The sequence below is a fragment of the Amia ocellicauda genome, chromosome 10 (assembly GCF_036373705.1).
Source record: "Amia ocellicauda isolate fAmiCal2 chromosome 10, fAmiCal2.hap1, whole genome shotgun sequence".
NCBI lineage: Eukaryota > Metazoa > Chordata > Actinopteri > Amiiformes > Amiidae > Amia > Amia ocellicauda.
In genome coordinates, this window is record NC_089859.1 from 40,993,917 (window position 1) to 41,016,252 (window position 22,336).

General features: G+C 41.8%; 4 non-coding genes and 8 pseudogenes across 4 annotated transcripts; 1 reads left to right on the plus strand and 11 right to left on the minus strand.

Moving 5' to 3' along the window:
* The first annotated feature begins 679 nt into the window (after positions 1–679).
* LOC136762327 (U5 spliceosomal RNA) lies at positions 680–794 on the plus strand. Its single transcript, XR_010820530.1, has one exon. It is a non-coding gene; the product is annotated as a U5 spliceosomal RNA (small nuclear RNA).
* An 8,818-nt stretch (positions 795–9,612) lies between these two features.
* On the minus strand, positions 9,613–9,727 carry LOC136762307 (U5 spliceosomal RNA). Its single transcript, XR_010820511.1, has one exon. It is a non-coding gene; the product is annotated as a U5 spliceosomal RNA (small nuclear RNA).
* A 6,404-nt stretch (positions 9,728–16,131) lies between these two features.
* On the minus strand, positions 16,132–16,250 carry LOC136761624 (uncharacterized; annotated as a pseudogene).
* A 216-nt stretch (positions 16,251–16,466) lies between these two features.
* On the minus strand, positions 16,467–16,585 carry LOC136762464 (5S ribosomal RNA). Its single transcript, XR_010820663.1, has one exon. It is a non-coding gene; the product is annotated as a 5S ribosomal RNA (ribosomal RNA).
* A 215-nt stretch (positions 16,586–16,800) lies between these two features.
* Positions 16,801–16,919, minus strand: LOC136760844 (uncharacterized; annotated as a pseudogene).
* A 213-nt stretch (positions 16,920–17,132) lies between these two features.
* LOC136760822 (uncharacterized) lies at positions 17,133–17,251 on the minus strand (annotated as a pseudogene).
* Positions 17,252–17,465: 214 nt separating this feature from the next.
* LOC136760604 (5S ribosomal RNA) lies at positions 17,466–17,584 on the minus strand. Its single transcript, XR_010820225.1, has one exon. It is a non-coding gene; the product is annotated as a 5S ribosomal RNA (ribosomal RNA).
* A 215-nt stretch (positions 17,585–17,799) lies between these two features.
* On the minus strand, positions 17,800–17,918 carry LOC136761173 (uncharacterized; annotated as a pseudogene).
* Positions 17,919–18,133: 215 nt separating this feature from the next.
* Positions 18,134–18,252, minus strand: LOC136762028 (uncharacterized; annotated as a pseudogene).
* Positions 18,253–18,465: 213 nt separating this feature from the next.
* Positions 18,466–18,581, minus strand: LOC136762089 (uncharacterized; annotated as a pseudogene).
* A 210-nt stretch (positions 18,582–18,791) lies between these two features.
* On the minus strand, positions 18,792–18,910 carry LOC136762142 (uncharacterized; annotated as a pseudogene).
* A 207-nt stretch (positions 18,911–19,117) lies between these two features.
* LOC136761717 (uncharacterized) lies at positions 19,118–19,236 on the minus strand (annotated as a pseudogene).
* Between the last annotated feature and the right edge of the window lie 3,100 nt (positions 19,237–22,336).

Below are 22,336 nucleotides of genomic sequence, written 5' to 3' on the forward strand. Positions count from 1 at the left end.
TTGAAATGCATTTTTCTGGATTTTCTTGTTGTTATTCTGTCTCTCACTGCTAAAATACACCTACCATTAAAATTATAGACTGATCATTTCTTTGTCAGTGGGCAAACGTACAAAATCAGCAGGGGATCAATTACTTTTTTCCCCCACTGTACATACATATATATGGAAAAGAAACATTACAAGTATAAATCACAATAAGATGTAATAAAGTACAGATAAACAAAGTGTAATAAAATGTGATCTGTTTGAAAATGCAGGGACGTCACTGGAAAAGATGATGTCTGGATGGCAGCATATGTTGCTCCAAAATGTGTACATCTCTTCTGCAAAAATGGTGCCCTCACAGATGTGCGAGTTACATGACAGACAGACAGACAGACACTCACACACACTGTCACACCCACACACACACTTTCACAGAGAGACATATACACACACACACACACACACACACTTTCACACAGAGACAGGCACACACACGTACAGACACACACACTAACTTTCACACAGAGACAGACACACACACACACACACACACACACACATACATACATACATATGGAAAAGAAACAATACTTTTATAAATCACAATAAGATGTAATAAAGTACAGAAAAACTAAATGTAAGAAAATGTGATCTTTAATACACACAAATATGTATGGCTGGTCGGATGCGTCTTGGACTCGGGTTCCTCTTCATTACGTATAACGCTTTTGCCTTTTGCTAAAGCTTTCCATGGAGGGGATCGTGGGTGAGTTTGTACCATTCTTGGGGGGCTCTGCCTTGTTGGGGCGGAGCTGTGATCCAGGTGAACAGCAGATCGGGCATAGGTGGGCATGTGGGCAGAGGAGTAGGAAGGCCGGTCAAGCAAATAAGCTTGCTAAGGTACGCAGCAGCAGCAAGCAGCCCCCCCATCCAGCCAGCCAGCCAGTCTGGCTGGCAGTGACTGAGTGGTTGACAGACGGCAAGCAACGGAATGTAAGTGCTCTGTGATGTCATAGCAGTCAGCTGAGAGAGGCTCGTGATGTCATCGCTGAGCTGGCTGGCTGGCTGGCTCTGTGTGTGTGTGTGTCTGTGTCTGTTTTTCTGTTTGTCAGTCTGTCTGTCTGTCTCTCTCTCTCTCTCTCTCTCTCTCCCTCTCAATTCAATTCATTTGTATTGTCAAAGCAATTGGACATACATACATACATACATACATATATGTAGCGTAAGGTACACTTATACATTTCAATTAAAGAAGTGAATTCATAGTATCACCTTATCACGAATCCTGGAGTCTTGTAGAACTCAATTTCTGTAATAATTGGACGCAGACACCAATTCCAAAGATATAAATTGTCAAATTTATTCAAAAACAAAGACTAAATGTAGCACTACACTAATTATACAAAAGGGAAAAACTAATTAAAATTCAACTCTAGATCAACAAATCAAAGACAAATCACTTCCGTGACCAAATCAAAGACCATGGGATCGCATATGATAACACACAAATCATTAAACAAAAAAGGTTATAAACACATTGACTACAATACCGGTTAGTAAGACGAAGGTGAGTCTCTCATTAGTATTGTTAGTCAGACATTCAATAACTACGCAGGTTAGTATTTATGTCAGGTAACTTCTCGTTATATATATATCAGTCTCATTAACGTTTAGGTGGAGAGAAAGATCCTATCATTACTTGTTACCACAATTTCCCTTAACTGATTATTATTCAATGATTAAGGATAGGCAGGGCCACCTATAATCTGGTGTCTATTAACTTGTGTCAATTTCAGACTAAACAGTTAAACAGGAATGAGAAGATATTTCTCGGCGTTGACAGATTTTATTTCTAAAATTATCAACAAAACAGTTTAATGCAACACACATTTATATTTAAGAAAACTAAATGATATTACACATTCTAGAGTTATGAATCACAGATTAACATTTCTAATTGATTTCTCAAATGTCATGAATCACAAACTCCAAACTGTTAAACTTATGTGAACTTCGTCACAGGCCTCTCTGGCTTCGGGCTCAGATAACAGCACACGGCACGAGGTCCGTGTGGTTTGGAACAAAGGCAGTCCGGTTCGGCTTTGTCCAAGAACTTCCACTCAGTCGATGCACCTGGAAGTTGGGGTTTCGCGAATGTAGAGTCTTTTCCAAACAGATTTTCCATTGGTTTGAAGGCTCCAAGGTTGTGCACAAAATCTTCTTTGTAAGCAGGGTTCCACCGTAGTTACTTGAAGACAAAGTCTTTGAGGAAAGCAGGGCCCTGTTCGTTCCAAGGGTCAAGTTTCTTAAGACTCAAATAGCTATTTAAATTACTTTCGTATTCAGTCGACTTAGTCAATTGTCCAGCTGGATGGCTGGGCACAGGCGGGCAGCGCAGTCTGTAAAGTTCTTTATTTAATAAAGTCCTTTAAAAGAATTCTTCGTACGGCTCAATCTCCTTCTCCCAGTTTAACCCTTCTGTTGCTGGTAAAGACTTTCTGGTTTCTGGTTCCGGTTCTGGCAACAGAGATACAAGTTGAGCTGTGGCAGCGAGTTACTGGTTTAGGTGAGAGAGAAAGAGAGATGCCGTGCGTTACCCTTTATACGCCTGTCAGATCAATAGGTGATTGGTTCTTTAGTTTGTGAGATTGGATTTCGGCTTCAGCCCCCAATGTCCTATTGGAGGGGGGCTTGATGTATGACTGATGTCAATCCATGCCATCTTTTGGAAATGCCGGTTGGCACGGGTTCGTAGCTCTGTGTCGGGATTTCGGCTCTCGTCCATTTCAAAGAGTTTTTATTTCCTACAGGCCCCCTTCCCCAGACATCTCACAGCAGGGATTCCAAGCTATTTGGCCCATTCTTGGTGCCATCCTCCCAAGACTGTCACTTTGATGTAAACCAGTTCACATGCTGATGAGTTAAGGAAATCTGATAAATTTGGGGGGGAGAGGTCTTCTTTAGATCAGTGCTTCAGCTCAGAGCTAAAATGCTCTTATCAGAATACACCCAACATAACGCTACACTGGTTAATTCTGTTCTGGGAAAACCACAATCCTGCAGGTTTAATAAGTCTCTCTACACATCAGTCCCTGAGTACCTTCAACCAATGGTCATTTTGACCAATTAAGCCCCAGAATTGAGTCAATTAAGTTGTCATGGACTACCCAGTGAAGACGTGAACTAACGACTAGGTCACACTGTGAGCTCACCAGAGCAGACATTACACTGAGCTCACTGTGAGCTCACTTAGCGCTTTTCCAGCGACATGGTGCCGGTGCTGGAGCCGGAGCTGCTGCTCGGCCTGGGATCCAGCTGATCTTTTTTGAACCGGCCCGCTTTTCCACCGGTTTTGACGTCACTGGATGTGGGCGTTCCCAAGCATGGAGTAGAAGTGGAGAAACACAGCAATAGTAATCAGCACCGAGGCGACTGCGTCTTTAAACCCCATTTAACATCACAATCAAACTCATTCCGCGTCTATGGCAAATCGTAACCCTAATGTTACAAATGTTCCCTAAACACCTATTTTGCAGGATCAATAAAAAATTATTAGGATTTTTTAAACTTTTACTGACACACATAGTTAATAGCAATGTGTTATAACTTTACCGAAAATAATAATCTGTATATCTTTAATTGTTTAGACGTTATTAAGATATAATGCATCTTTCACATAGGGAACATTTGTAACATGTTAGGAAAAACAAACAAATGATTTGAAAATATTCATAATTACAGCATACAATTTGTCAGGCTTCATAACAATGGTATTTATAACATACTCTGTAAAAATCAAGCAAATAGCATTTGTGGTTCACGAGAAAATATATATATATATAATCAAAGCTATCAGACTATAGCAGCCGGTGTATGAAGACACATACGATTATACAGCATTATTTGGCAGCTTCGCAAGACCTAATTTTAAACGTTGTTGGTAAGTTAGATAATTAGTGGGGACCCGCTATTTGCAGTTCTTCCCCTCCATAATTGCTAAAATAAAGTTTTACTGACATTTTATTGACCCTACCACTGCATAGGGCACATCTGTAACATGAACGCTACTGAATGGCACATACATTGAAAACTACGGAGAACTGAGACAAATCCACTTTACACTTCATAAATAATCTTAAAACGTTTCCAACCAAGGCAACACCCACTTGAAATACGTTCATTCTCATTTTTGGTAAACAAAAAGAGAGATTGTTACATATGTTCCCTATGATGCATCTACAGAGAGAGAGAGAGAGAGAGAGAGACAGACAGACACTAACTCTCTCTCTCTCTCTCTCTCTCTCTCTCTCTCTCAGCTGGGAGTGTGTGGGAGGGGTCTGCAGTGAGCGGGAGTGCTGCTGAGAGCTCTGTCCTTTGGCTGCGTTTTTTTGTTGCTTTACTTTTTTCAGTTTGTTTATTTTGTCTTCTGTTTTCAGTGCTTTTCTTATTGTGGGGGAACAGGGGAGGGGAGGGGGGAGTACCGGTAGTTCTTCCCGGGTCGGGGGGTCGGACCCCCTGAATGCGTCTTTTGAAAAACTGACCCGACGCCATGGAGTCAAGATCGCTCCGGTGCAGTTCTGCCCCCTAGAGCAGTGTGTGTTAGCGGTTGGGGAGGTAGCAGGGTGTGAAAATATCAAGTCTGCTGCCATTGTTATCTTCTTAAAAACCACTGATCTGCTCAATCAGCTAGTGGCTAATGGCACAGTGTTAGACGACACTTTCACCCCGGTGTTGCCGCTCGCTGCTCCTGCCCGGAAGGTAACGCTGTCTAACGTCCCTCCGTTCATCCGCACCGGCTCGGGCAGCTGATGTCCGGCATTAAGAGGGTCCCGCTGGGCTGCAAAGCCCCGCAACTGAAACACGTCGTGTCCTTCCGAAGGCAGCTGTATATGATCCTCAATAACATCAATGAGGATCTTAATGTCTCCGAAGTTGGATCTCTCTTGCTGCCACCACCACGAAGATTGCTCTTTAGTAATGTTGGAAAGTCAAAGACAGCAACCGTCAGGGTTCTTGCATATGACGTATTCGTGCTGCACCTCTCTGCAAGGATCCAGGACAGTTTGTCAATGTAAACTCCAGTGCCTGGGAACTTTTCCACCTAAAAGACAATGGTAAATAAAAAACAAGTTTATCCCCAAACTATTCTTATATTATGTTAAGTGGAATACATTATCAGTAAGGCTGTGATTTTGTTACAGAAATGTGTTATTAAAGACCACAGTATGTCTCAATTCTAAGTTTATTAATTTACAGACATAATAAAGTCAGTGAATCTGTGACACCCATAATTCAATTACATTCTTATTATCAACTATAACTATGAATATAACTGATAATGTAGCATCATTAGATTGTTTACAACCAATATTTGTTTTCAATATATATATTTTTACCTTGTCTTTGTAATATTGTAGACCAAGAGTGTTATACCTGTTTTGGTGATTCTTTGTCAGATTCAGAACAATTTGCTGTGGGGCTGTCAGAACCACTTGATGGTGACACACTTTTGTCTTCATTGCTGATAAATGTGGCTTTTGTTACAATTTTTTTCAGATTGTCCAAAAGGTCTGGAATCTCTGGAGAAAAAAACCTTAGTATTAAATGATAATCATTTCTAGTAATATATTTAATGCAAAGTGAAAACAAAACCATCAATGCCTGCAATTATACTTGAGAGACTTGCTCTATGTTATTGGCAAACTGACCTTTTTGTGGGTCATTAACATTAGCTACGAAAAAAATAAAAGAGATAAAATACAAGAATTACCAGGTCTAATGTAATGCATATAGTCATTAATGTAGGATTATGAAGTTATGTTGAAAAACTTTATTTAATAATCAGTATTATTAAACTATTAGACAGTGCACATTAAGAGTCTGTATTGTGGTTCTAGATTACTTCAGTATGATCAACTATAATACATTACTCTGGAATCTAAATTACTGAAGAATAACATTTATCAAGGTAAGGAATTATTTGCTATAAATAAAAAAACTTACCATCAACCATACGGTTTCGAAGACATTGGTTTTCATTTTTAAGTCTTTTTAAGTGTTTTCCTTTTCGAGCTGCTTAACTTTTTGCTGTAGCTCAACTTCACTGGACTCTTTAAATGTCTGTAGAATATGACGGGATCTAATTCTTGAAGCTCCATCGGTTTTCTTTCTTATTTTGTGCTGTATTCAGAGAGGAAAAGAGTTTAAAATGAATATATATATATATATGAATATGATTAAAAAAAAACAATCCTGCAATACATTTATTTAATATTTGCAGTAATTATCTCACCGGTAACTGTGGTTCATCAAGGTCACTATCATCTGAAATTTGAAGTTTTTTGTTTGGTTTAGGTACTCTCTTCATTTTAGGACAGGGCATTTTTGTTAGGTCATTAAGTTTTCTTCTTAGTTCGCCTTCTTTTCCTAAAATAAAAATAAAATAAATAAAACCCTGCATTATGTCCACAGATATTTGGGGATTATATTTATTTGTCATAAAAATACTGTGCTTTGACCATACATATTAAGATGAACAGCCAACACTGAATCAAAACTGAAGTTAAATTATATCTGGTTTAATTTATTTTGTGATTTGGGGGATTTTATTGTAAAGCACAACACACAATAAATCGTTCTTACAAATGCCAGTCAAGTATGACGAGTTTTAGCGCCCTCACCACCACCTACCATGTTATAAGAGTATGTTAGAAGTACAACACATTAATAACTTAAACATTCATTTCAAATATACTGTGATTGTATATATCAAATAGCATGTAAAGACTTTAATGTTTTTTTTTTTTTAAATAAACATTGTTACCAGTCATAATGATCTGCGCTTCATGGACAGGCCATCCACCTTTTGGAGGTTTGTTCGTGTCTCTCCACTCTGCTCTGAAGTTTCGAGTCGTCTCTTCGTCATCATCAGCAATGCTGAATAAATCAAAATTGCGAAAGCAAGCAGTGGGAATCACGCTGTAAGAGTCTTTGTCGACCCCGCTTTCCCACTTCACCAACGCGTGCATCACCGCCATACTACCTTCACCTTCTCGTCCGTTTTTTCTGCGCCTTTTTCCCCCGACAAGTCACGGCACAAAAAACAGTCCCGCTCTGCATTCTGGTACTTGGCGTTCTTAATAACACCAACAGGGTGTAATCGCATAGACCACTCGAGTATAAAGTACTACATATCCCATCTGTTACAGTTTTTTTTCTTCTTCTGAAACTGCAAGCGCACTACATAAAGTTTGGCAAATGAAGAAATTTGGATGATGAGTTTACAATCTTATAAACAGTATTTAAGTAAACCTAGATATGCAATTCCAAAAAGAACAGCATCGAGATGGAGAAACAGGATAAAAAAAATAATAATACAATGTTTATACTTTTTGTATTTTAATTACAGTATGTAATTATTGCCTTTTGATTTACATTTACAGAAAAAGAACGGCGACAAACGTGGACTACCCAACAAGAAGCAACAAAGTTACTAAAATATCAGATTCTCAGGTAAGCTTCATGCAGCCATACATGTATAATTATAAAATCAATCCAAAAAATAGACCTTGTTTACCCTACAACTGATTTGAGTGTTAATTCTATTTAAGATATAAAAAAATATTTAGTTTTCTGAACTAATAATCTGTGAACATTCTATTATCTCTATAATTTTAATTAATACATTTATTTTATTATTGGTGGAACATTATATTTTTCAGCTCAGATGATTTCACATACCATCAATTTTTCTGTTAATAAATGTGCAAAAACAAATCAGATGGATAGGCCCCTACATATGAACATTAAGTTAAAGGCCTAGAGTGAGTGTTCTTCACTTCCAGTCATGGCGGGCCACAATCCAGCTCTTTGTAACTCATCAACAACCAAAGACCTGGGAAAAGGGTTAAATGGCTTCAGTTAAGCCAATTAGGTAATTAAGAGCTCAACTGGAAAAAAAACAGCAGGCATAGGGGTACTTTAGGACCACAGTCACTGATATAACCTACAATGTTGTTGTAATGAAAATCAGCAGACAGTGGGCCTCCTCCAGGACTAAGGTTGAGAAGCACTGGTCTTGAAGACCACAATAACAATCGACCTCAAGGGCTAGGGATATTCGAGGTGATGCTAAACCAGTCCTGAATGTTTAAATATAATGTTATTTTCTTGTAGTGTGCCGTTGCTGTTAATGCAACCAGTTATATTGAGCCATCAAATACAGAAGCTGACGAAAGACATCAACATGTAAATTTAGTTGTAAATTTAAAGTGTGTGTGAAAAGTATTTTGTATATGGAGATTAACCCATAGTTTCACAGATAAATTGTGGACCAGTGATATTCAGGATCTTCAAAACAAGTCCTGAATGCTCAAACTTAACACTTCTTTTTTTAGAGTGTCGTTGCTGTCAATCCAGCCAGTGATGTGGAGCCATCAGATACAGAAGCTGATGAAAGACAACATGTAAATTTCCTAAATTAATATGGTGCATCAAAATACTTATTTAGCACTTTCAACTGTTTCTTTGTGATTCCTAAAATTACTTTACAGGCTGGGGCTGGGGGAAGACACTGCGCCCGCCTGGAGAAGCCTGTACAAGCCCCCCTCAATAAGAGAGCTGGCAATCTGCAGTGGAGGGTGTTACACACCATTATTGCTGTCAATTCTTTTATTACTGTTCTTAACCCTGCTGTGTCCGACGCCTGCCCATTCTGTGCTCAGAGAGAGACCGTGTTTCACTGTTTCAGCACTTGCTCTCAGTTGTCACCCATTTTTAGTCTTTTAACTCGTCTTTTTACTGATCTTAACCTGATTTTTAACACAAAGGTTTTTATTTTAGGGGCGCGATACACCAGAAAGACCAAACATGTGGACCAGCTGGTAAACTTCTTGCTGGGCCAGGCTAAAATGGCCGTCTATAAGACTAGGAAGAACAGAGTGTGTGGGGAGGGCAGTGAGGATGCAGTGAGAGTGTTTGCCATGCTGGTCAAGTGCAGAGTCAGACTAGAGTTTAACTATTACAGGCTGATGAATGATTTGGAGAGTTTTGAACAGGTCTGGTGTATTAATGATGCCCTTTGTGAATTGTATGACGGGGAGTTGGTTTTTATTATGTAATTCATTTATAGGGTTTAGTATTTGATGGTTGTTTTGTTGTGTGTATTGGGTTGCTTTCTTTAAAAGTGTACAGATCAGTGGCGGAGTTAATGCTTGTTGGGGGGAGACAAACAAAGGGGAACACTATTTTTTATTTATTTATTTATTTTCTTTTGTATGAATTATTGCGTGTTGCAAACAGGCAATGAAGTCTGATAAAAGTCAAAAAGTCTCTCTCTCTCTCACACACACACACACAGCCAGCAAGACACACAGAGCCAGCCAGCTCAGCGATGACATCACAAACATCTCTCTCAGGTGACTCCTATGACATCACAGAGCACGTACATTCCGTTGCTTGCCGTCTGTCAACCACTCAGTCACTGCCAGCCAGACTGGCTGGCTGACTGGATGGTGGGGCTGCTTGCTGCTGCTGCGTACCTTAGCAAGCTTATTTGCTTGACCGGCCTTCCTCCTCCGCCCACATGCCCACCTATGTCCGATCTGCTGTTCACCTGGATCACAGCTCCGCCCCAACAAGGCAGAGCCTCCCAAGAATGGTACAAACTCACCCACGATCCCCTCCACGGAAAGCTATAGCAAAAGGCAAAAGCATTATACGTAATGAAGAGGAACCCGAGTCCAAGACGCATCCGACCAGCCATACATATTTGTGTGTATTAAAGATCACATTTTATTACATTTAGATTTTCTGTACTTTATTACATCTTTTTGTGATTTTTAAATGTATTGTTTCTTTTCCTTATATATGTATGTATGTATGTGTGTGTGTGTCTGTGTGAAAGTGTATGTGTTTGTGTGTCTCTGTGTGAAAGTGAGTGTGTGTGTGTCTGTCTCTGTGTTTGTGTGTCTGTCTCTGTGTGAAAGTGAGTGTGTGTGCGTGTGTCTGTCTGTGAAAGTGTGTGTGTGTGTGTGGGTGTGACAGTGTGTATGAGTGTCTGTCTGTCATGTAACTCGCACATCTGTGAGGGCACCATTTTTGCAGAAAGAGATGTACACATTTTGGAGCAACATATGCTGCCATCCAGACATCGTCTTTTCCAGGGACATCCCTGCATTTTTCAGCAGGATAACGCCAAACCACATTCTGCCCAGATTACAAGCGCATGGTTGCGTAGGCAGAGAGTGCGGGTGCTAGCATGGCCTGCCTGCAGTCCTGACCTGTCTCCGAATTGAGAATGTGTGGCGCACTATGAAGTGCAAATTAAGACAACGAAGGCCCTGTGCAGTTGCGCAGCTGAGGAAATGCATAATGGATGAATGGGGGGAAATCCCACTTGCTAAACTTAACCAAGTGGTGTCTTCAGTGCCCAAGTGCTTAATAAGTGTTATTAAAAGAAAAGGTGATGTTACATAGTGGTAAACAGTCGACTGTCCCAACTTTCTTGGTTTCTTTTCACTGCTAATGAGATGCTGTAGAGTGAGTTAGTTATATTGCTTTCAGGAGCTCTAATCGTATTGATGAGTTCATGCAGCATTTGTAATTGAATTTCAAAAAGAAATCCTTGCTGTCTGGCCTGTGTGTATGAGATGTACTCTGTCAATCTTTGGCTAACAACTGAAACATTGGTAGAACAGAAATGGCAACATAAAAAAGAAAAGTACATTTTAAAAGAGCACATTAAATAGGATGAATATACAGTTTTTTACAATCACTTTGTCACTAATTTCAGAACCTTGATGTCATTTTTCAAAACTCTAGACACAAAACTCAAAACGGTCATCACTTGTAACACAGGCTGTCCAATGTTCAAAACATTGCATTGTGCATTCATATCTTTAAAGAAACCTTGCACTTGCAGACTTGTTGGTTCAAATAACTCATTTATCATGAAATACCATAGTAACATAGTAACACAGAAGATACCGATAGTTTCACTGTGTAGTTGTTCGTACAATCATTAAATATTGTAGTACAAAATATGTGATACATGTTTCATTATGGTACTACACATAAATACATCACTGTAAAAGGACTAGTAGAGAGAATACTACAGACACAGTGGAATCATTGAACAAAATCTGAAATGTATTGATGCAATACAATCAAATCACACCATAGGTTTCTTTGAAGCCATGCAACAATAATTAGCTACAAAAAAGAACAAAACTACAGTAAAATGTCAACTGCAGTGTTCCTCACCTGGCTTAGTGTAAAACAAAGGATTGATTACTGTACTTCTGAATTTCCATCAGCCCTGTGTTCAGGTTCAGGTTCTCACAACCATTTTTCACAAGAGGCATCTTGAAACTGAACATACCTGAACATACTCAGTCATCAGCTGCTTCACTCTGTCTGCATTTCTTTCAAAAGGCACACTATACTCTGTGCTACACATTGGTATGCAGTATACAGTCATTTGACAATTGAGAGTAGCCTAATGTTTAGTGCATGCTGAAGACTTGCCGCTTCTCAGTACGGAAATTTCTGATGATTGAGGCCACAGTTGATCCCGAGTTGATTCTGAGGTTTGATTGAATCATTGTAGCTGCCTCAGTCATGGTCATGCCATGATTTACAACATGCTCTACAACTATTTCTCGGATTTCACTGGACACTATTTGCTGTTGCTGCCGCTGTCTGGTCCGTGGCCTTGTCCTCTACCACGTTCCCCCAACACCTCTCAAATGAGGCCCATGGCTGCCTCTCTGGTGAGGCCTAAGCCCTCCTCTATGACGAGGCCCAAGACCACCTCTCAGAAGGGGTGCATGTCCCCTTCCATTCCTTTGACCACCACGTCTTCCTCCTCCCACTGCTTGACCTCTATTGTGACCTGGATGACCTGCCGGCTCCATGTTATCACTGTGTTGCTGGGGTGGATAGCACTCATTTCACTCGATACTCGTACCACAATGTGAAATCAATCATCAATAACCAGTTGGCAGTATTGGAAAAGCAATTACAAGGGCCTGCATACATACAGTAATGTCAAATCTGATGTGGAAGAACAATCATCTTCAACCAGGTTGGAGCGTTAGTTGCAATGCCTTTAATACACGCAGCGTGGAGAGGAACAGTGACTCAAGTAGATCCCAAAGTCGCTCTGCCTTCATTTTAACAGTCAGAGCTTTTATACACAAAAATCAAAGAGCTGGTTATAATCAGAAAGTCATTACTATGTTATCTTAAAAGTTAGCTAAGCAGAATTTATATCATTATAGGACAGAGTTCATAGATCAACACATGGATTAGGGAGCAGGCACTTCAATCATACTGTTTGACATTGTCTCCAAGATTCTCATCGTAAATAACAAACAGAAATCAAACTACCTTCTGGCCTGACCTTCTAGCTTGACCTTATCTTTCTTAAGTATACAAGAGAGAAAAACAGGTATTAGAGAAAAAATTTCTAACTTTCCTTCCACACTGCAAACATGGTGTGGAAAAGTGCTACATGATGATGAAATATTACATCCATAGATAATGTAGTCCAACTGGTTCATGCTCCTCGTTTATTGATGTCAATGGATCTCATTATCCTGAAACTTTCATGATCGAAACATGGAATATTGTTTGTCAGTTTCCATAAAATTATGCATTAAGAGTAATGCAACAGTCACTTATCATTTTGAGCAGCTGTATCAATTGATAGTTAGATCTTTGTAATGAAATGAATAGACAGTGATCTCAGATGTAATGTGTGAATTGCATTTTGAAATGGTAATACTTTGATGTTAAGTTGTGTCATTTTAGTTCAATGAACAAATGATCTGAGGTTGATGTGTATTGTATCCAAGCAATTGTAAAAAAGTGTTAGAGTTTTGAAAAATGTGCATTTTGATCATCGGGTGTGAGTTTAGTGTCTAGAGTTTTGAAAAATGACATCAAGGTTCTGAAATGAGTGCCAAAGTGATTGTAAAAAAGTGTAATATCAGGGGACAGTGGCTATTAGTGATCTGGCCTTCCGTGGCCTCTGTATTAATGTAACAGGTCACATTGTATGTGTACACTGATACTTGATAGTATAATATAGTACAAGTAAAAAACATACATAGGTATCATAGAAGTATTTTGCAGAAATGATTATGGATAGTTATCAAAATGGAGAGGAAATGCTAAATCCAGTCTCCCCAGGCTGAGCTTCTATTGCTGCACCTGCTAAGTGGCTGCTGGCCCCACTATATGGATAGAGCCACACCAAGTACAAGAGTCTCCCCATTGCTATTTATATCTCCCTATCCAGTCTTCTATAGGTGTCAGGGTGGGGTGCCTATTCCCCTGCATGCTTTGAAACCTATAGCACCTGGGACGCACACTTTGGATCCGGTTCCTCTGCCCCTCACATACACATGAGGAATCCCAGGTGCTCAACACGTCATACTGTCTCTTTCATCTCATGTGTAAACTATGGACAAATACATGACTAAACGTGTTTAGTTGCTTTTCCCAGAATGCTTTGCGCCACGATGCTACCCATTTCACTACCCAACAAAGACCCATAATATGCGTGTGTCTGTCTGTCTGTCTGTCAAAGTATGTGTGTGTGTGTCTGTGTGTGTCTGTGTCTGTCTGTCTGTGTGTGAAAGTGTGTGTGTTTCTGTCTGTCTGTCTGTCATGTAACTTGCACATCTGTGAGGGCACCACTAATGCAGAAAGAGATGTACACATATTGTTTATTTTCCATATATATGTATGTATGTATGTATGCATGTCCAATTGCTTTGACAATACAAATGAATTGAAATGAGAGGGAGAGAGAGAGAGTAAGAGAGAGAGAGAGAGACAGACAGACAGACAGACAGAGAGACACACACACACACACACACACACACACACACACACACAGAGAGCCAGCCAGCCAGCTCAGCGATGACATGACGAGCCTCTCTCAGCTTACTGCTATGACATCACAGAGCACGTACATTCCGTTTAACAAATCGTTAAACAAAAAAGGTTATAAACACATTGACTACAATACCGGTTAGTAAGACGAAGGTGAGTCTCTCGTTAGTATTATTAGTCAGACATTAAATAACTACGCAGGTTAGTATTTATGTCAGGTAACTTCTCGTTATATATATATCAGTCTCATTTACGTTTAGGTGCCGAGAAAGATCCTATTTGTTACAACAATTTCCCTTAACTGATTATTATTAAATGATTAAGGATAGGCAGGGCCACCAATAATCTAATGTCTATTAACTTGTGTCAATTTCAGACTAAACAGTTAAACAGGAATGAGAAGATATTTCTCGGCGTTGACAGATTTTATTTCTAAAATTATCAACAAAACAGTTTAATGCAACACACATTTATATTTAAGAAAACTAAATGATATTACACATTCTAGAGTTATGAATCACAGATTAACATTTCTAATTGATTTCTCAAATGTCATGAATCACAAACTCCAAACTGTTAAACTTATGTGAACTTCATCGCAGAGAGGCCTCTCTGGCTTCGGGCTCAGATAACAGCACACGGCACGAGGTCCGTGTGGTTTGGAACAAAGGCAGTCCGGTTCGGCTTTGTCCAAGAACTTCCACTCAGTCGATGCACCTGGAAGTTGGGGTTTCGCGAATGTAGAGTCTTTTCCAAACAGATTTTCCATTGGTTTGAAGGCTCCAAGGTTGTGCACAAAATCTTCTTTGTAAGCATGGTTCCACCGTAGTTACTTGAAGACGAAGTCTTTGAGGAAAGCAGGGCCCTGTTTGTTCCAAGGGTCAAGTTTCTTAAGACTCAAATAGCTATTTAAGTGATTGACACTTTCGTATTCAGTCGACTTAGTCAATTGTCCAGCTGTAAAACTCCACTGATCAGGTGGGTCTGTGAAGTTATTTATTTAATAAAGTCCTTTAAAAGAATTCTTCCTACGGCTCAATCTCCTTCTCCCAGTTTAACTCTTCTGTTGCCGGCAAAGACTTGGTTGGTTTCTGATTCCGGTTCTGGCAACAGAGCTACAGGTTGAGCTGTGGCAGCGAGTTTCTGGTTCAGGTGAGAGAGAGAGAGAGAGAAAGACTGTCCGCTGTTCCTTATAGTCTGTCAGATCAGTAGGTGATTGGTCCCTGAGTTCTTGAGATTGGATTTCGGTTTCAGCCCCCAGTGTCCTATTGGAGGGAGGCTTTATTTTTGACTGATGTCAATCCATGCCATCTTTTGGAAATGCCGGTTGGCCTGGGTTCGTAGCTCTATGTCGGGATTTCGGCTCTCATCCACTTCAAAGAGTTTTTATCACCTACAGGCCCCTTTCTCCAGACATCTCATAGCAGAATTCCAAACTATTTGGCCTCTTCTCGGTGCCATCCTCCCCAAAACTGTCACTTTGATGCAAACCAGTTCCAAGCTGATGAGCTAAGGAAATCTGATAACTTTGGGGGGGAGAGGTCTTCTTTAGATCAGTGCTTCAGCTCAGAGCCCAAATGCTCTTATCCAAATACACCCAACATAACGCTACATATGTATGTATGTATATATGTGTAGAAGGAAAATTAGAAATTATTTTCTTACACCTGTTTTTCTCTCTTGTATACTTAAGAAAGATACGGTCAAGCTAGAAGGTCAGCCCAGAAGATAGTTTGATTTCTGTTTGTTATTTACGATGAGAACCTTGGAGACAATGTCAAACGGTATGACCTACGTGCCTGTTCCCTAAAACCATGTGTTGACCTATGAACTCTGTTCTATAATGATATATGTTCTGCTTAGTTAGCCTTTAAGATAACATAGTAATGACTTTCTAGCATGTATGGATGTATGTATGTATGTATATATATATATATATATATATATGTATGTATGTATGTCCAATTGCATTGACAATACAAATGAATTGAATTGAGAGGAAGAGAGAGAGAGAGAGAGACAGACAGACAGACAGACAGCTCAGCGATGACATCACGAGCCTCTCTCAGCTGACTGCTATGACATCACAGAGCACGTACATTCCGTTGCTTGTCGTCTGTCAACCACTCAGTCACTGCTAGCCAGACTGTCCCTAAGACAAAGTGTACAATACTTCAATTATATCTCCTCCAGACAGATAAAGAGTATTAAGAGCTACGATGAAGTTACCCAGGAGACGTAAAAAGCTTGCATCACCTGGTATTTCCAGGAGGTCACCCATCCAAGTTCTGACCAGGCCCTGCCCCGTTTAGCTTCCGAGATCTGACGAGATTGGGAGCGTTCAGGATGGTGAGGCCGCAAGCCGAGACTCCTGGCTGCATGATGTCTCTTAAAGGTTGGCGGGTATTGACGGAACTTCCAGCAAAAAAAAAAAAAAAAATGAAAAATGGAGGGAAAAATATCAGTGCAGCAAAGGGAGTTGAGAGTAGCCGGGTACGTGTACAATTCTTCAATTATATCTCTTCCAGACAGAAAGAGAGTATTAAGAGCTAGGATGAAGTTACCCAGGAGACGTAAAAAGCTGGCAGCACCTGGTATTTCCAGGAGGTCACCCATCCAAGTACTGACCAGGCCCTGCCCCATTTAGCTTCCGAGATCTGATGAGATCGGGCGCGTTCAGGATGGTGTGGCCGCAAACTAAGAGGCCTGGCTGCATGATGTCTCTTAAAGGTTGGCGGGTATTGACGGAACTTCCAGCAAAAAAAAAAAAAAAAATGAAAAATGGAGGGAAAAATATCAGTGCAGCAAAGGGAGTTGAGAGTAGCCGGGTACGTGTACAATTCTTCAATTATATCTCCTGCAGACTGAAAGAGAGTATTAAGAGCTACGATAAAGTTACCCAGGAGACGTAAAAGCTTGCAGCACCAGGTATTTCCAGGAGGTCTCACATTCAAGTACTGACCAGGTCCTGCCCCGTTTAGCTTCCGAGATCTGACGAGATCGGGCGCGTTCAGGACGGTGTGGCCGCAAGCCAAGACGCCAGGCTACATGATGTCTCTTAATGGTTAGCGGGTATTGACGGAACTTCCAGCAAAAAAAAAAAAAAAGAAAAATGGATGGAAAAATATCAGTGCAGCAAAGGGTGTTGACAGTAGCTGGGTACATGTGCAATACTTCAATTATATCTCCTCCAGACAGATAGAGAGTATTAAGAGCTACGATGAAGTTACCCAGGAGACGTAAAAAGCTTGCAGCACCTGGTATTTCCTGGATGTCACCCATCCAAGTACTGACCAGGCCCTGCCCCGTTTAGCTTCCGAGATCTGACGAGATCGGGCACGTTCAGGATGGTGTGGCCGCAAGCCAAAAGGTCTGGCTGCATGATGTCTCTTAAAGGCTGGAGGGTGTTGATGGAACTTCCAGCAAAAAAAAAAGAAAAAAGAAAAATGGAGGGAAAAATATCAGTGCAGCAAAGGGTGTTGAAAGTAGCCGGGTACGTGTACAATACTTCAATTATATCTCCTCCAGACAGAAAGAGAGTACTAAGAGCTACGATGAAGTTACCCAGGTGACGAAAAAGCTTGCAGCACCTGGTATTTCCAGAAGGTCACCCATCCAAGTACTGACCAGGCCCTGCCCTGTTTAGCTTCCGAGATCTGACGAGATCGGGCGCGTTCAGGACGGTGTGGCCGCAAGCCAAGAAGCCCGGCTGCATGATGTCTCTTAAAGGCTGGAGGGTATTGTCGGAACTTCCAACAAAAAAAAAAAAAAAAAAGAAAAATGGAGGGAAAAATATCAGTGCAGCAAAGGGTGTTGACAGTAGCTGGGTACGTGTACAATACTTCAATTATATCTCCTCCAGACAGATAGAGAGTATTAAGAGCTACGATAAAGTTACCCAGGAGACGTAAAAGCTTGCAGCACCAGGTATTTCCAGGAGGTCTCACATTCAAGTACTGACCAGGTCCTGCCCCGTTTAGCTTCCGAGATCTGACGAGATCGGGCGCGTTCAGGACGGTGTGGCCGCAGGCCAAGAGGCCCGGCTGCATGATGTCTCTTAAAGGCTGGAGGGTATTGACGGAACTTCCAGCAAAAAAAAAAAGAAAAAAGAAAAATGGAGGGAAAATATCAGTGCAGCAAAGGGTGTTGAAAGTAGCCGGGTACGTGTACAATTCTTCAATTATATCTCCTCCAGACAGAAAGAGAGTATTTAGAGCTACGATGAAGTTACCCAGGAGACGTAAAAAGCTTGCAGCACCTGGTATTTCCTGGATGTCACCCATCCAAGTACTGACCAGGCCCTGCGCCGTTTAGCCTCAGAGATCTGACGAGATCGGGCACGTTCAGGACGGTGTGGCCACAAGCCAAGAGTCCTGGCTGCATGATGTCTCTTAAAGGCTGGAGGGTATTGACGGAACTTCCAGCAAAAAAAAAAAAAAAAGAAAAATGTGTGGAAAAATATCAGTGCAGCAAAGGGTGTTGACAGTAGCTGGGTACGTGTACAATACTTCAGTTATATCTCCTCCAGACAGATAGAGAGTATTAAGAGCTACGATAAAGTTACCCAGGAGACGTAAAAGCTTGCAGCACCAGGTATTTCCAGGTCTCACATTCAAGTACTGACCAGGTCCTGCCCAGTTTAGCTTCCAAGATCTGACAAGATCGGGCGCGTTCAGGATGGTGTGGCCGCAAGCCGAGATGCCTGGCTGCATGATGTCTCTTAAAGGCTGGCGGGTATTGACGGAACTGCCAGCAAAAAAAAAAAAGAAAAATAGAGGGAAATATACCAGTGCAGCATAGGGTGTTGAAAGTAGCCGGGTACGTGTACAATTCTTCAATTATATCTTCTCCAGACAGGAAGAGAGTATTAAGAGCTATGATGAAGTTCCCCACGAGACGTAAAAAGCTGGCAGCACCTGGTATTTCCAGGAGATCTCCCATCCAAGTACTGACCAGGTCCTTCCCCGTTTAGTTTCTGAGATCTGACGAGATCGGGCGCGTTCAGGACTGTGTGTCCGCAAGCCGAGAGGCCTGGTTGCATGATGTCTCTTAAAAGCTGGCGGGTATTGACGGAACATCCAAAAAAAAAAAAGAAAAATGGAGGGAAAAATATCAGTGCAGAAAAGGGTGTTGAAAGTAGCCGGGTACGTGTACAATACTTCAATTATATCTCCTCCAGACAGAAAGAGCGTATTAAGAGCTACAATGAAGTTACCCAGGAGACGTAAAAAGCTTGCAGCACCTGGTATTTCCAGGAGGTCTCCCATCCAAGTACTGACCAGGTCCTTCCCCGTTTAGTTTCCGAGATCTGACGAGATCGGGCGCATTCAGGTCTGTGTGTCCGCAAGCCGAGAGGCCTGGTTGCATGATGTCTCTTAAAGGCTGGCGGATATAGACGGAACTTCCAGAAAAAAGAAAAAAGAAAAAGAAAAATGGAGGGAAAAATATCAGTGCAGCAAAGGGTGTTGAAAGTAGCCGGGTACGTGTACAATTCTTCAATTATATCTCCTCCAGACAGAAAGAGAGTATTAAGAGCTACGATGAACTCACCTAAAGGATTATTAGGAACACCATACTAATACTGTGTTTGACCCCCTTTCGCCTTCAGAACTGCTTTAATTCTACGTGGCATTGCTTCAACAAGGTGCTGAAAGCATTCTTTAGAAATGTTGGCCCATATTGATAGGATAGCATCTTGCAGTTGATGGAGATTTGTGGGATGCACATCCAGGGCACGAAGCTCCCGTTCCACCACATCCCAAAGATGCTCTATTGGGTTGAGATCTGGTGACTGTGGGGGCCAGTTTAGTACAGTGAACTCATTGTCATGTTCAAGAAACCAATTTGAAATGATTCGACCTTTGTGACATGGTGCATTATCCTGCTGGAAGTAGCCATCAGAGGATGGGTACATGGTGGTCAAAAAGGGATGGACATGGTCAGAAACAATGCTCAGGTAGGCCGTAGCATTTAAACGATGCCCAATTGGCACTAAGGGGCCTAAAGTGTGCCAAGAAGACATCCCCCACACCATTACACCACCACCACCAGCCTGCACAGTGGTAACAAGACATGATGGATCCATGTTCTCATTCTGTTTACACCAAATTCTGACTCTACCATCTGAATGTCTCACCTCTTTTTCCTATTTGTAGTGGAGATGAGTGGTACCCGGTGGGGTCTTCTGCTGTTGTAGCCCATCCGCCTCAAGGTTGTACGTGTTGTGGCTTCACAAATGCTTTGCTGCATACCTCGTTTGTAACGAGTGGTTATTTCAGTCAAAGTTGCTCTTCTATCAGCTTGAATCAGTCGGCCCATTCTCCTCTGACCTCTAGCATCAACAAGGCATTTTCGCCCACAGGACTGCCGCATACTGGATGTTTTTCCCTTTTCACACCATTCTTTGTAAACCCTAGAAATGGTTGTGCGTGAAAATCCCAGTAACTGAGCAGATTGTGAAATACTCAGACCGGCCCGTCTGGCACCAACAACCATGCCACGCTCAAAATTGCTTAAATCACCTTTCATTCCCATTCAGACATTCAGTTTGGAGTTCAGGAGATTGTCTTGACCAGGACCACACCCCTAAATGCATTGAAGCAACTGCCATGTGATTGGTTGATTAGATAATTGCATTAATGAGAAATTGAGCAGGTGTTCCTAATAATCCTTTAGGTGAGTGTATATGTATGTATGTGTATGTATGTCCAATTGCTTTGACAATACAAATGAAATGAATTGAGAGGGAGAGAGAGAAAGAGAGAGAGAGAGAGAGAGAGAGAGAGAGAGAGAGAGAGAGAGGAATATGAGCTCCTAAAAAACATTTGTTTTTATACATAAGCGGATTTAATTTGTGATTTACAAATGAATATATAGCACTATAAACATACACAGAAGACATGGAATAGAAATTCAGAAGAAAAAGTATTCAAAAAATAATAATTTTAAGAGAAACACAAAAAGAAGAAAGCAGAGAGACAGTTCAGGAAGAAAAGTCAGAAAAGAAAAGCTGAAGACAAGAATTGGAGGTAAGAGACAAATAATTAAACAAAAAAATATGTATTAATAAAATAAATAAGCATTCTCAGTAGTTGACTCAGCCAATGAAAATGCAGAGCTCCGATTTGAATAGAGTGACAGTAGGAGAGAGCCCAACTGCCACTGAGACTGATAGAAATCTATCGAACAGCAGTCTGACTGCAGAGCTGCCTTTTGAAATCCGATACCCTGAAGAAATTCGCTCTGCACAGGCTAAGAAGGACTACAAACAAGCTGTGATGAGAGCATCTCCTGAGACCCTCATCCTAGACTACACCGGTAAAGGAGAAAACAGGGTCAAGAACAATCTACTGTTCTACACCGCCTTTCACAAAACCCTGTGCCAGACATACCCCAATAACAACAAGAGGGGCATTAGCAGAGGCAGGCAGATCTCAGTGCTGGTAGAGAAAGACACAGACAGTGTGATGCTCACTTTTAATGTATACCACAACGGGACCATCATGGTGCAGGGCAGCAGAGCAGCCTGGACCAATTAGCTCTCGGCTTCCACACCTCAAAGCAGCAGACTGAGGTAGAGAAACAAGAGCCAGAGCCGGCCACCCTGCAGTCTGCCCCCAGCCACACGGAGCCAGACAGTGCCCCATCTCCCACAGACTGCCCCCCTGTCTCCCCAAAACTCTCCAGCAACATTAAAACACTAAAGGAATGCCTATCAGTGCTGGAGCTGGAGTTTGCGGAGTTCAGGGAGCAGACCTTGAGCACCCTGGCCCAGACCTCCTTGTGCGATCAGCTCCGGGATGAGATGCACAGACTAAAGATGCAGCACAAGGCTGAGATCCATGAGCTGAGAGCAGCAGTGAGAGACCTGGAGGAGCAGAGCCAAACCCTGAGGACGGAGCTGCGCAGAGCGAGGGAGGAGCTGACCAGGACACCCCAGCACAGCTAGCTGAGGAGCCTGCAGAGCCAGCTGGAGGAGCTAAGAGAGGAGCTACACATCACTGGAGCACAGAGACTGCACTGCACTGACCCCACAACACCTCCAACCCCTGACGCACCCACTGATCCACCCACACTCCCCACCACTCCTGACACACCCACTATCACCAGACCTGCCACTAATACACAACCCCCTGAAACGCCACTCCCCCAAAACACACCCGCTGCCCCCACCACTCCCGACGCAAACCCGGAGTGGCAGGTCAACGCAGAGGTGGTCATTCTGAGCGAATCCAATGGGAAGTTCCTGGTTGAGAGGCGCCTCTTCCCTGGGCGAAAAGTGAAAAAGCTTTGGTGCTCCACAGCACAGAGAGCCCTGGAGCTGCTCTCCAAGAGGAGGCTTTGCCAAGTCAAACACATCCTCATCCACACCGGCACTAACGACCTGAGTGCCCGCAGGGGCGATGTGGCCTCAGCCCTGAGACAGGTAGCAACGAAAGCCACAGAGGAA